Source organism: Orcinus orca, chromosome 1, assembly GCF_937001465.1.
Source record: "Orcinus orca chromosome 1, mOrcOrc1.1, whole genome shotgun sequence".
NCBI classification, from domain to species: domain Eukaryota; kingdom Metazoa; phylum Chordata; class Mammalia; order Artiodactyla; family Delphinidae; genus Orcinus; species Orcinus orca.
In genome coordinates this window covers 193,086,350-193,100,277 of record NC_064559.1, presented here as the reverse complement: position 1 = coordinate 193,100,277, position 13,928 = coordinate 193,086,350, and the positions used below count along the sequence as shown (strand labels likewise).

Below are 13,928 nucleotides of genomic sequence, written 5' to 3'. Positions count from 1 at the left end.
TTATTTACAACGGAGATACAATTTTATTTCATAGATATCTTCCCATATAGTACATAAAACAATGAATCTGAAGCCACCCCCAAAACACGGGATGGGGTGTCTTCCTTGTCTTCCTTCCATTGTCCTTCACCTTCTAAGATGATACCACTCATAGTGACTGAAATCGGACTAGGTGGCTTAAAACCACAGAAATTTATTTGTTTACAGTTCTGGAGGCTGGAAGTCCAAGATCAAGGTGCTAGAGGGGTTGGTTTTTCGAGACCTCTTCCTAGCTTGCAGGTAGTGGCCTTCTCACTGTGTATTCACATGGCCTTTTCTCTGTGCACACCTGTCTCTTCCTCTTCTTATAAGGACACTAGTTCTATTAGATTAGGGCTCCGCTGTTATGACCTCATTTAACCTTAATGACTTCCTTAGAGGCTCTATCTCCAAATATAGTCATAATGGGGGTTAGGGCTACAGGGGGAGGGGTGGGGCACGGAGACACAATTCAGTCCATAACAGTGTTACTAACAAACATTATATAATTTTAATGTGTGATTATTGTCCTTGTACATAAACTTTCTCAGTATTCCTCTGCCTTTCAGATATGCTGCCATCACAAAGACTTTGCTTTGCCACATTGCCAATTTCATTCCAGTTAATTATAATACGGGTATCTCTATTGAGTGCTCAGTGTATTCAAGGAATTATCCCAGGTTCTGGAGATATATCCATTAATGAACCATCCCCCTGTAAGTAACGTGTAGTCTGACCAGATCTTTAGAAATTCAGAAAACTGCCACCTTCAAAGATATCTAGGAGTTCAGGAGTCCCAGATTGTGAACCACCTTACCTAACAACCAACTTCCTTGTAAAAAAAAAAAAAGAAGTATTTTATTGACTAATTAATGTAACCAATATTTGTTAACTTTGAGCCTAAGGTACAGCAATAAACAAATTGTATTAAGTGCTTGGCCTCGTGAAACTTGTATTCTAATGGAAGAGACAGACAATAAACAAATTAAGATGTAGAATGCAATGTCAGGTAGTGATATTTTGAATTAAAAAAAAAAGCTAAGGAGAAAGAGGACAACTTGTGGGGGGCGGACTGCAAGCTAAGGTGCGAGGGAATGCCTCTCTGAAGAGGTGACATCTGAGCAGAGACTAGAAAGAGTGGAGGAGTGAGCCTCTGGCTGTGCGGGGGAGGAACGTTCCAGGTAAAGGACAGGTGCAACGGTCCTAGGGCAGGAGTGCGGTGTGTTTCAGGGGCTACAAGGAAGCCAGTGTGACAGAGCAGAGTGAGCCGGGGGAAGAGTGATAAGTGATGAGAGCATGAAGGATCCTGTAGTGTATTTTAGTCTACAAGAAAAGAAGCCACTGAAGCATCTGGAGACCAGAAGAAATAGAAGCTGATTTATATTTTAAAGCCTCTCTGGCTTCTGTGTGGAGAAAAGATGGGGGGAGTGGAGGCCCAATATAGAGCAGAGAGACAACTGCAGTGATTAGAGTGAGAAATGATGCTGGCTTGCACTAAATTGATAGCATGGAGGTGTTGTGTGTGTGTGTGTGTGTGTGTCTGTGTGTGTTTTAAGGTAGGCCCAACAGGTATTGCTATCACGATTAGTAATTTTTTTCTCTTTTTGGTCGCGCCGTATGGCATGCAGGATCTTAGTTCCCCAACCAGGAATTGAACCTGTGCCCCCTGCAGTGGAAGCACGAATGCTTAACCACTGGACTGCGAGGGAAGTCCCTGATTAGTAATTTTTCTTTTTTTTTTTTAATGATCACCACTCTTAGGTTCTTTTTTTTTTTTTTGGCTGCGCTGGGTCTTCATTGCTGTGCGCAGTCTTTTCTCTAGATGCGGCGAGTGGGGCTACTCTTCGTTACGGTGCACGGGCTTCTCACTGAAGTGGCTTCTCTTGCTGTGGAGCACAGGCTCTAGGCATGCAGGCTTCAGTAGCTGTGGTAGTTGTGGTGCACAGGCTTAGCTGTCCCACGGCATATGGGATCTTTCCAGACCAGGGATGGAACCTGTGTCCCCTGCATTGGCAGATGGATTCTTAACCACTGGACCACCAGGAAAGTCCCCCGATGAGTAATTTTTAATCATGAAATATTACATACAAAAAATAACCAACACCTACAATATTCCTGACCAGTAATCCTCAAATCTGTGCATCAGAAACAAGGAAAGTCTGAGAAACTGTCACAGTTAAGAGGAGCCTCAGGAGACATAAATGTAGTGTGCTGTCCTGGATGGGATCCTGGAACAGAAAAAAGACATTAGGTAAAAACTAAGGAAATCTGTAGTTTATAAACTATGGACTTCAGTAATAATAATGCATCAATATCGGTTCATTAATTATCCCAAATGTACCACACTAATGGCAATGTTCATAGGGAAACTGTGTGGGGGGTGTAATATGAAACCTTCTATACTATCTGTTTATTTTTTCTGTAAATCCAAGTTAAAAAGGAAAAAAAAAAACCAACAATGTAACTTACATCCATGTATCCATGGAGATGGCTGGTGGTGACGGTTGCACAATGTGAATATACTTAATGCCACAAAACCATATACTTAAAAATGGTTAAAATGATAAATTGTATGTTACGTACATTTTATTGCAATAAAAAAAGATGTGTGACATTTTTGCTTCAGTTTTTTTTCTGTTCACAAGGTTTAGAATTAGATGATTTCCTCATAGTATTATAAGTGACAGAACTGATATTTGAACCCAGACCTGACTCCAAAGCCCATGCCTTATCCACCCTGCTTTATTGTCCCTCCGTTAGTGTCCGTGGGACCCCTTCTCCCCTTGCATTTCACATATATTCCAAGGTCTTACCTCCCCCAGAGAGCTCTTAAGATTACTAGCTCATATTCATTCATTCAACAAATATGAATTGAGCTTTTCCTAGGTACCAGGAACTATGCCAGTACCTTTTCCATACTCGTGTAATTCTCATCACAGCCCACAGTGAAAGAGGTAGTGCTGTAGACCTGAGAAAACTGCAGCTTGGAGAGGTTACATCACTTGTTCAGTATTATAGACCTAGTTGTATCCAAGCCAGGCATTAAACTCAGGTGTGTCTAGCTCTAAAGCCAAAGCTTTTAATGGCCTCCTTGTCAATGAACATTGGAGACAAGAGTATTATTTTTATTATTTCTGGTATTGTGTTTACCATGAGGGAAGGTTCATACCTCACACTGTTAGTAGCTTGAGTCGCCCTCATTCTCTAATTGTCTATACCTGTATTTTATGATAGATTCCTCTGGTTATTGATTGTTTCTTCTGTTTATGTCTTTTATCTCTCCCATAAGATCCTCCCTGTAATACTCAGTGCAAAGTCATCCTGTTCTCTCTGTAGGGATCCCATGCTTCCTTAACACCTCTTGCCTACATCTTTACAGAAGTACCTTCGGGGTCTCTGGATTGATAGTCTAATCCTACTTCAGTGTAACCTAGTAACTGATTCCAAAGTATTCGTAAGGTCAGCTCAGATGATTTCCCTCTCCTCTGCAAAGGAACTTTAAGGGGAGTCCATTGCCTACTAACTCAAATTGGGCTTTCAAAAAACCCTTTATGAGCTGGTCTCAACTGACCTTTGAGGTCAAATTAATCTATCTCATTTTTCTTTTGACATGCCTACACTTCTCTAATTCTGTACTTTTTCCTAATACTCTTCCTTTTTCTAGAAAGCCGCCCTCATTTCTGTTAAGACCTGTCAAAAATAAAATCAGATCAAAGTAAAATGTTAAGAGTTTACTGCGCATACAAAAGAAGAGTTCGCAGACTGGTAGACTTCAGATAGAAAGTGGCAAGAAGCTCAGAGGCATGTCCCTACGGGATGGCTTATAACACGAGAATAGGAAGTTGTTCAATCTTTACAATGATTGATTATTACAATAGGGGTTTCCAGACAGTAGGCGATTGGTTAAAAGCGATTATCTTATACCATTTTAGGAAGACAATTTAAATTTCCTTTATGATTATCAGAGGCATTTACAAGAAATAAATTGAATTTCGTTTACATTCATGAAATAAGCTAGATTAAGTTTCCCTTTCATGGCCTAATTGGTTTTGTCTGCTCACGGGATTTTTTTTTTTTTTTTTAATATTTATTTGGCTGCTCTGGGTCTTAGTTGCGGCACCTGGGATCTTCGTTGCCGCATGTGGCATCTTTAGTTGCAGCATACGAAAACTTAGTTGTGGCATGTGGGATCTAGTTCCCTGACCAGGGATCGAACCCCTGGCCCCCTGCATCAGGAGTGCAGTCTTAGCCACTGGACCACCAGAGAAGTCCCTGCTCGGGGGATTTTTAAGGCTGGTCTCCACTTTTGGTCATACTCTCAGCAAGTTCTTGTTCCTGTATATGTTCTAGTATAGGGTTACTCTTGGCTACCACTGTTGATGTTGGTAGGATGGATTGGTTTTTTGTTTGTTTGTTTGTTTGTTGGACGCACCACGAGGCTTACAGGATCTCAGCTCCCCAACCAGGGATTGAACTCGGGTCCTGGCAGTGAAAGAGCCAAGTCCTAACCACTGGACCGCCAGGGAATTCCTTTCTTTTTTTGGCGGGGGGGGGGTGGATTGTGTGCAGTCACTATTACTGACAGTTGTATAGTCATGGTAGACGTGGGTGGTTGGATCACTGAGTTCTTCTAGTTGCCTAACCCTGATGGACATCATTTGATGCGTGAGTAGCTGCTGAAAGGTATTTAAATATCTTGAGAAGATGCAACACACTCGGGAAATTAATGTGATGACTATGAGAATAATAACCAAGGACTGAAAAATTCCCTAGGGCACAGATTCCCAGGAGCCAAGATTTAACTAAAGAAATCAATGGATGAACCATGTCACCTATTTGGCGAAAGATGAACATCTGACCTTTAAGATCTTTTAAATTTGGGGGTAACAATTCCTGATTTATTAACATGGAAACATTTTTCACCAATGACAATACACGCACCTCCTTGTTGGGCAGTTCGGTGCCTAAGACTCTTCTATTTGTAAGACTTCTGAAGCAAGGCTGGAAACCTTGGTATCTAAGGCTTGGAGAGAATTAGCTGTGTCACTGAAGCTTTTTTTTTTTTTTTTTAAGTTTTAGGGATATATAAAACAGTCTTTTCTAATTTACAGGTGCCAATATGAAGAATTAATGCTCTGACAAAGGAAGGAATCCAGCATTGTGTGTAGAGGGTTTTGGTGCTTCATGGATTTCTCTTATGAACTGGTATCTTATGAATAAATGAATCAAGATTGGTGGTTTCATGTGCAGATACTTTTTTTGTTTCTGACTATTGGGAGTTAATAGCTCTAACCCACAATGACCATTCAAGTTTAGGGGAAGTTCCTGATACAGGGTGGTGTTGCATTGGAAATAAAGCCCCACTCCTCTTAGGGACAGAGTTAAATTTTGACGGTATTGGCTTGGGCAATTTGTGGATTGGTTATCTGAGGTTTCTTCAAGAACCATGAGCGGGCTTCCCTGGTGGCGCAGTGGTTGAGAGTCCGCCTGCCAATGCAGGGGACACGGGTTCGTGCCCCGGTCCGGGAGGATCCCACATGCCGCGGAGTGGCTGGGCCCGTGAGCCATGGCCACTGAGCCTGTGCATCGGGAGCCTGTGCTCCGCAACGGGAAAGGCCACAACAGTGAGAGGCCCGCGTACCGCAAAAAAACCCACAAAAAAACAAAAACAAGAACCATGAGCAAGCAATGCTTCGATTACTGAATTTAAATAGAAGGAAGAATTCGCCATGGGATTAGGGATTGGAGAACATCCAGTCAGGAAAATTTTATTGTGGTCATAGTATTGGTAATGAATATAGGTAGAGAATCTTTTAGGGTTTTGTTAAGAAAGTCTAATCCGAACAGTTTCATTACACTATTGAGGAGTGATAAGTCCCAAAGAGGGACAATCTATTTGATTACTGAAAATATGAAGTGGAAATTTTTCTTTTATTGGAGGATGAATAGGAAATATAATTGGGAAGAACTGGTTAGTTAGGCTTTAGGAATGTGTCCATAATCCATTGGGTTGATACCAAACTGTTTTGTTAGCAAGATATAACTGTAAGAATACATCAGGTTCTTCATCAATCTGGGTACATATCCAACATTCTACTTAGTCACTGATGCTTTTTTTTTTGTACAGTGTCAATTAAGAGGTGTTTATACTTAACATTAGTAAAAGCTTAATAGAATTATTAATAATAAAAGCACGTTAATTTTGGCACCAGTGGTCTTGCTCCATTGACTTGGGAAAGTTGTCTACATCATGTGGTTGTCTGCTTCTGGGGAAAATTTTTCCCTGGTATCCTCAATTTTAAGTTGGCTGTAGGTTGACAGGTCCAAGAGTCTGAGGGAGTTCTTTTTAGTTGAAAGATATGAACTCACGGTTCAACACTCTGTAATTTGACTACTATCTGAGAGGTTAAAAGAACCTGATGGGACTCCATCAAGGTTCAAGTGCAGCTTTTGGTTGATGTGTTTTCCTGAATACTGTCACTGGGTTCCAAAGTGTGGGGTAGAAAGTCCTCATCAGGTTGAGGGTCTCTAAAGGCCTCTTTGACCTCCTGGAAATAAGCTTCTAATATTGCACTAGAGCCTTACAGTACTTGGTCATATCAGAGTTCACAAGAGCTGGATGAGCAGGTGGGGTTCTATCATTAAGGGCATGGGTCACCCAGTAATGATTTCATCAGGCGTCAACTTATATTTTTTTAACATCTTTATTGGAGTATAATTGCCTTACAATGGTGTGTTAGTTTCTGCTTTATAACAAAGTGAATCAGCTATACTTATACATATATCCCCATATCTCCTCCCTCTTGCGTCTCCCTCCCACCCTCCCTATCCACCCCTCTAGGTGGTCACAAAGCACCGAGCTTATCTCCCTGTGCTATGTGGCTGCTTCCCACTAGCTATCTGTATTACATTTGTTAGTATATATAAATCCATCAGGCGTCAACTTATATTTTCCAAAAGGTGTTGATCTTATTGTCTTAAGAGTTAAAGGTAACGCTTTAGGCCGAGGTAATCCTATGGTCTCAGTTAATTTCGTCAATTTTAATTTTAGAATGCTATTGGTGCATTCAACCTTTCCTGAAGATTGAGGATGACAGGGACCGTGGTAGCGCCATTACGTTTGAATAACCTTGTCTAGTTGTTTTATAACTTGTCCAGTAAAGTGAATCTCTCTATCACTTGAAATTAAGTTTGGGGACTTCCCTGGTGGTGCAGTGGTTAAAAAGCTGCCTGCCAATGCAGGGGACAGGGGTTCGAGCCCTGGTCCGGGAAGATCCCATACTGCAGAGCAACTAAGCCCGGGAGCCACAACTACTGAGCCTGTGCTCTAGAGCCCGCGTGCCACAAATACTGAAGCCCGCACGCCGAGAGCCCATGCTCCACAAGTGAAGCCCACGCACTGCAACGAACAGTAGCCCCGCTCACTGCAACTAGAGAAAGCCTGCACACAGCAACGAAGACCCAATGCAGCGAAAAATAAATAAATAAAATTTTAAAAATAAATTAAGTTTGGGATTCCCTGAAGGGGAAAAACATTTTCTAATAATTTCTTTGCTACAGTGGTGGCATCAGCTTTCCAACATGGAAAAGCTTCTACCCATCTAGAAAACAGACATACTATTATTAAGTACATACTGATGGCCCATAGAAGGAGGCAAATGAATGAAGTGCAAATGTAAATGTTCAAATGGTCCAGATGGTGAGGGAGCAGTTCTGGAGCCACTATAATGGACTTACCCAGGTTATGTGATTGGCAGGTTAGACATTAATTAGAGATGCTTCACACCATCTTAAAACAGTTACCCCACCAATACTTTTTCATAATTTGAATCATTTTGTCAATTCCATGGTGAATAGTCATAGAGCGCTCGCAAAAGTGGCAACTTGAGGGATTCAGGAAACACCAGGTGGCTACTCAGGGCGTCCCAGTCTTCTTTTTATATCAAATTTTCATCCTACTTAGTGCCACTTTTGTTTTCTAATATAGATACACTTGCTTGTCTGTTAAGTAAGTTATCATAAGTGATTAATTTGGATCAATTTTATGGAGTTAATTCGTTACAGAGTTTTGGTACATTTTGAATCTCTTGAGTTGCAACCTTAGCATAAAAGTCAGCTATAACATTTCCTTGATATTCACGGTCTGACTTCAACTTTTCTGACAGCAACTTGTGAAGGCTGTAATAGTGCAGAGGAGCTCAGCACTCTGAGGTCCATTTTTTATAGGCATGCCATTTGATGTTAGGAATTCCCTCTGTTTCTACAGTATACCAAAATCATGGACTACTACAAAAGCATACTCTCTATTGGTCATACTTATTTATAGTTTTATCTTTGGCTAACTCACAGGCTTGAGTCAAGCCAACTAACTCTGCAGGTTGTGCTGAATTAAATTGGGGAAGAACTTTCCTTTCTAATCATTCATTTGGGGGCAGTAACAACATAAGGGCCTGATACTTTCCTGCAGAATTTTTGGCATAGGAGCCATCAACATAGAGTATTAATTCTGGATTGGTTAGTGGGGTTTCCTGTAAATCTAATCTAGGAGTCAAACTTTGAGGAACCAATTCAACACAGTTATACGTCTCTCCTTTGTTGGGTAAAGGCAGGAGGGTAGCAGGGTTTAAAGAGTTATAGCAAAGAATGCATAGGTTTGAAGAACACAGGAAAGAGCAGAATCTCATAAGATGTTAGTCTCCTGACTGAGAAATGCTGTGAATGCTCAGTATTTAGCAAACTTTCTACAGCATGAGGAACCTGTAGGTATGAATCATTTCCCTGAAGAAGTTCCGAGGAAGACTCTACAATTTTTTGTTGCTGCAGCTACTGCTTTTAAACAATTTGGATATGCCCTGACTGCTGGGTCCAACTGCAGGCTGTAATAGGCTATAGGTCTATTTTTTCCTCTATGTTCTTGAGTGAGGACTCCTAAAGCCAGATTGTTCCATTCACGGATGAACAATACAAAGGGTCTAGTACATTTGGGGGGCAATGATGTGGGAGGATTTTGTAAAGCCCATTTGAGTTCAGTAAAGGTTTCCTTATGTTTTATTTCCCAAGGAAGAGATTCCTGAGTGCTATTTTTAGTTCATAGAGTGGGGAAGCCAATAAAGAAAACTACGAGACTCAGGACCTACAATATCCTGCAAGTCCGAGGAATCCTTACAGGTTTAGGAAAATTTTGAATGGTATTTATTTACTTTATTAATATTTACCTTTTTATTGATTTGGTTGTGCCGGGTCTTAGTTACAGGAGGTGGGCTCCTTAGTTGTGGCATGCGACCTTTTAGTTGTGGCATGCAAACTCTTAGTTGTGGCATGCATGTGGGATCTAGTTCCCTGAGCAGGGATCAAACCTGGGTGCCCTGTACTGGGACTGCAGAGTCTTAACCACTGCGCCACCAGGGAAGTCCCGAATGGTATTTATTCTTTCTAAAGACAGAAAGATTCCTTTTGCAGAGAAGTCATGACCTAGATAATGAGCCATCTCTTGTGGTAACTGAAGCTTATCTTGAGGCCTTACAGCCTTTATAAGCCAGTCGTTGTAACAGATATGTTGAATCGATTCCTACATATTAAATCATCTACATATTAAATCAAGGTAGAATTTCTGAGAAATTGCAACAGAGTGTTTAAACCCTGATGTTAAATTTGTGAAAAGTGTGGGGGAGCCTCAGTAAATCCCTGATGCATTACTGTCCGATACGACTTGATTTCTCCAAGTAAAAGCAAATAAATATTGACTTACTTTGTCCACAGGGATGCTGAAGAAAGCAGAGCATAAGATCACAACTGTAAAGCATTTGGATTCAGTTGGTATATTTGCCAACAAAGTACTTGGGTTTGGTACCCCTGGAAACGTCAGTATCACAGACTTATGGCTCTAAGGTCTTATACAAATCTCCATCCCCATCTACAGGGCTTCTTTAAAGGCAAGATAGGAGCACTGCAAGAACTGATACAGGGGATAATTACCCTCTGCCTTAATGAATCTTCTATTATAGGGGTGACCCCTTATAGGGCTTCAGGCTTTAAGGGGTACTGAGGTGAGTTAGGAAGCAATTTAGAAGGATCATTCTGAATTGTAATGATCATTCTGAATTTTAATACTTTTTATCCCTGATAAAAAGTATCAGGGATTTCAGAGAGATCTATAACATCTATACTTTTATGGAATTTAGTAGTCTCCTCTGGACAATCAATTTGGGCTTGGAGAACACATAATGCTTCAGTGTCTGATGAGTCTGGAAAGTCTAAGGTTATTTCTCCTGAGGAAAATCTTATTTGGCCTTGTAATTTAGAAAGCAGATCTTTTTCTCCCCCCAAAACAACCAACTTTTTATTGAAGTATAATTGATTTACAATGTTGTGTTAGTTTCAGGTGTACAGCAAAGTTATATATGTATAACTTTTTCAGATTCTTTTCCATTATAGGTTATTTATTACAAGATATTGAATGTAGCTCCCTGTGCCATATTGAATGTAGTTCCCTTGTTGTTTATCTATTTATATATAGTAGTGTAGTTCCCTGTGCCATATTGAATGTAGTTCCCTTGTTGTTTATCTATTTATATATAGTAGTGTGTGTCTATTAATGTATTCCTCCCCTCTCCCTTCCCCCTTTGGTAACCATAAGTTTGTTTTCTGTCTGTGAGTCTATTTCTGTTTTGTAAATAAGTTCATTTGTATCATTTTTATAAAAAATATTTATTTATTTATTTATTTGGTTGCACCAGGTCTTAGTTGCAGCTCACAGGCGCCTTAGTTGCAGCACAAGGGCTCTTAGTTGTGGCACACATGTGGGATCTAGTTCCCTGACCAGGGATCGAACCCAGGCCCCCTGCATTGGGAGCGCAGAGTCTTATCCACTGCGCCACCAGGGAAGTCCCTGTATCATTTTTTAAGATTCCACATATAAGTGATATCATACTATATTTGTCTTTCTTCGTCTGACTTACTTCACTTAGTATGATTATCTCTAGGTCCATCCATGTCGCTGCAAATGGCATAATTTCATTCTTTGTTATGGCTGAGTAATATTCCATTGGTGGGTGTGTGTGTGTGTGTGTGTGTGTGTGTGTGTGTGTACATACCACATCTTTTTTATCCATTCATCTGTTGATGACATTTAGGTTGCTTCCATGTCTCGGCTATTATAAATAGTAAATAGCTATAGAAAGCAGGTCTTTACCTAGGAAATTCACAGGGGTAGTAATGCATAATAGAAAAGTATGACTTTCAGAGAAAGAGCCAACAGTTATGGGTTCCAATAAAGGAACTCTTTGAACTTGACTGGAAACTCCCACTACTAAGATATTTTTATTACTCTGAGGAGGTTCTTCACGTATCACGGTGGTTTTAAAGTAAACAGAGTTGGGGCGATGGGGGGAAGGGAGTTCCCTGGTGGCCTAGTGGTTAGGATTCGGGGCCTTCGCTGCCATGGCTCAGGTTCAACCCCTGGTGAGGAACTGAGATCCCACCAGCCTCATGGCAAAGCCACAAAAAAAAAAAAAAAGAAAGAAAAAGTAGATACCATGTTGGTATCTATCAACATGGTAGAAATTTCTCCATTTAAGTTTAGTTTAATTTTCATCCTTGAGTTAAAGGAATTATTGAAAGTAGCTTACTGGGCAATTTCTTGGAGCCTTATCATTGTTGACAGTCATCACAAGAATCTGGGAGTTGAGACCTCTCTTTTATAGGGCAACTGGATTGCTAAAAGTGGCCTGTTTTTGGACTTCCCTGGCAGTCCAGTGGTTAACACTCTGCGCTTCCAATGCAAGGGGCGCAGGTTCGATCCCTGGTAGGGGAACTAGGATTCCATATGCTGTGTGGTGCAGCCAAAAAAGAAAAAAAAAAAAGTGGGCTGGGCTTCCCTGGTGGCTCAGTGGTTGAGAGTCCGCCTGCCGATGCAGGGGACACGGGTTCGTGCCCCGGTCCGGGAAGATCCCACATGCCGCGGAGCGGCTAGGCCCGTGAGCCATGGCCGCTGAGCCTGCGCATCCGGAGCCTGTGCTCCGAAACAGGAGAGGCCACAACAGTGAGAGGCCCGTGTACTGCAAAAAAAAAAAAAAAAAAAAAAAAAAAAACTGCTCAGAGCTGGTAAACTAATGTTGTCATTAATAGACATTTAAAAGTTTCCATTAAGAACTGCCTGCACTAGCTTCCTCCACCCTGAGCCATTTAAAGCGACAATTAATCTTTAATCTCGAGGGGTATGAATGATGTCCATTTAAAAATAGGCTATGGATTGCGATTGTATAGTTTTGTCTGCTAATCAGATAATACCGCCCCCACAAGCCTCTCTGGTGGTGCAATGGTTGAGAATCCGCCTACCAGTGCAGGGGACACGGGTTCGAGCCCTGGTCCGCGAAGATCCCACATGCCATGGAGCAGCCATGGAGCAACTAAGCCCATGTTTCACAACTACTGAGCCTGCGCTCTAAAGCCCACGAGCCACAACTACTGAAGCCCGCGCGCCTAGAGCCCATGCTCCGCAACAAGAGAAGCCACCGCAGTGAGAAGCCCGCGCACCCCAACGAAGAGTAGCTCCCACTCGACGCAACTAGAGAAAGCCCATGCGCAGCAACGAGGATGCAACGCAGCCAGAAACAATAAATAAATAAAATAAAATAATAAAATAAATAAATTTATTTTTTAGAAAAGATAATACCGCCCCCAACCCAAAGCTACAGAGATTTCATACATCAAAAGAAATCAAAGAAATTAAATCACACAACAACCTTGGTTCCCTAGCCTACTCATATACTGTCGCCCTACATGTAAAAAGAGGTGAAACTGTGCGCCTCTCTTAAGCACAAATAACCCACCCACCTTCTTCACTTACAGGAAACGGGGTTCTGCTCTGCGACCTCTTCCTGGATCTCTCCCTCCAAGTGCTGTGTTCTTTCGGGTACACTACAGGGTCAAAGCCCTAGTACTGTCACCCCGCGTGGGTACACTACAGGGTCAAAGCCCTAGTACTGTCACCCCGCGTGTTCGAGAAGGCCCTTCTGTAATACGACCTTCCCCGAGAGCGGCACTTCCTGCGGGGTCGCGACCCGCTCCGCGAGGAAGACTGCGAGTGGCGCCCGTACTTTCTCTGGTGGCGCCTTCCGGACCGAGGTCGTGACCTGCTCCTTCTCCCGTGCGGGCTCTGACTCCTGGACCACGACCGACTCCAGCGAGACGCTGGAACAGGAACGAGAGCGTCTGGAAGAGCGGGCGAGCCCGGCCACAAGTTCCTTCACGTAGCTAAGACATCGTTGATGCCGGCTCTGAAAAGGGTCACTTCCCCAAAACCCAGAGTATCTCCTAAACCTAATCCTATCTCCCAACGATTTTCCCCGGGAGGGGATGTCTGGTAATCTGGAGACATTTTTGGTTGTCACAACTGGAGGAAAGAAGGGGATGCAGATAAACACCCTACAGCGCACAGGACTGCTCCCCCCCCCCAAAAAAACAATTATCTGGCCCAAAATGTCAGTAGTGCTTAGGCTGAGAAACCCTACCTTAATGCAAACGGGAAAAAAAGGTCAAGTCTCAGAAGAGGGTCACCGCGCTGGGACCCTCTGGGTCGCCCAAGTAGCCCGCTTCCAGAACCGGGAGGTCCCCGCTTCCCGGGAACGACCCCGCCACTCACGCAGGCGAAGCTACGGCGAGGACGGGGCCAGGCTCTGAGAAAATAAACGGGACTTTAAAACCTCTATTAGTGCTGTGGGGCCGCGAACCCGGACCTACCTTTTGCACCACACGGGACCCATGCCTGAGATAACTGTGTGAGCCACCCCAGCAATAGAAACTTTACCACCTCACTGAAGACGGATACAGAGCCCCAACAAACGCCTTCTTTCGAAAGCTTAGGAGAAAGCAACTTCCCACACCTACCCTGGAATGCCGGACCCACGTAC

General features: G+C 42.5%; 1 long non-coding RNA gene across 1 annotated transcript; it reads right to left on the bottom strand.

The window, feature by feature from the left end:
• Positions 1-13,843, bottom strand: LOC117200201 (uncharacterized). Its single transcript, XR_004481681.2, has 2 exons — positions 12,866-13,843; positions 1-2,246 (listed from the first exon to the last, which is right to left on the bottom strand). It is a non-coding gene; the product is annotated as an uncharacterized LOC117200201 (long non-coding RNA).
• Between the last annotated feature and the right edge of the window lie 85 nt (positions 13,844-13,928).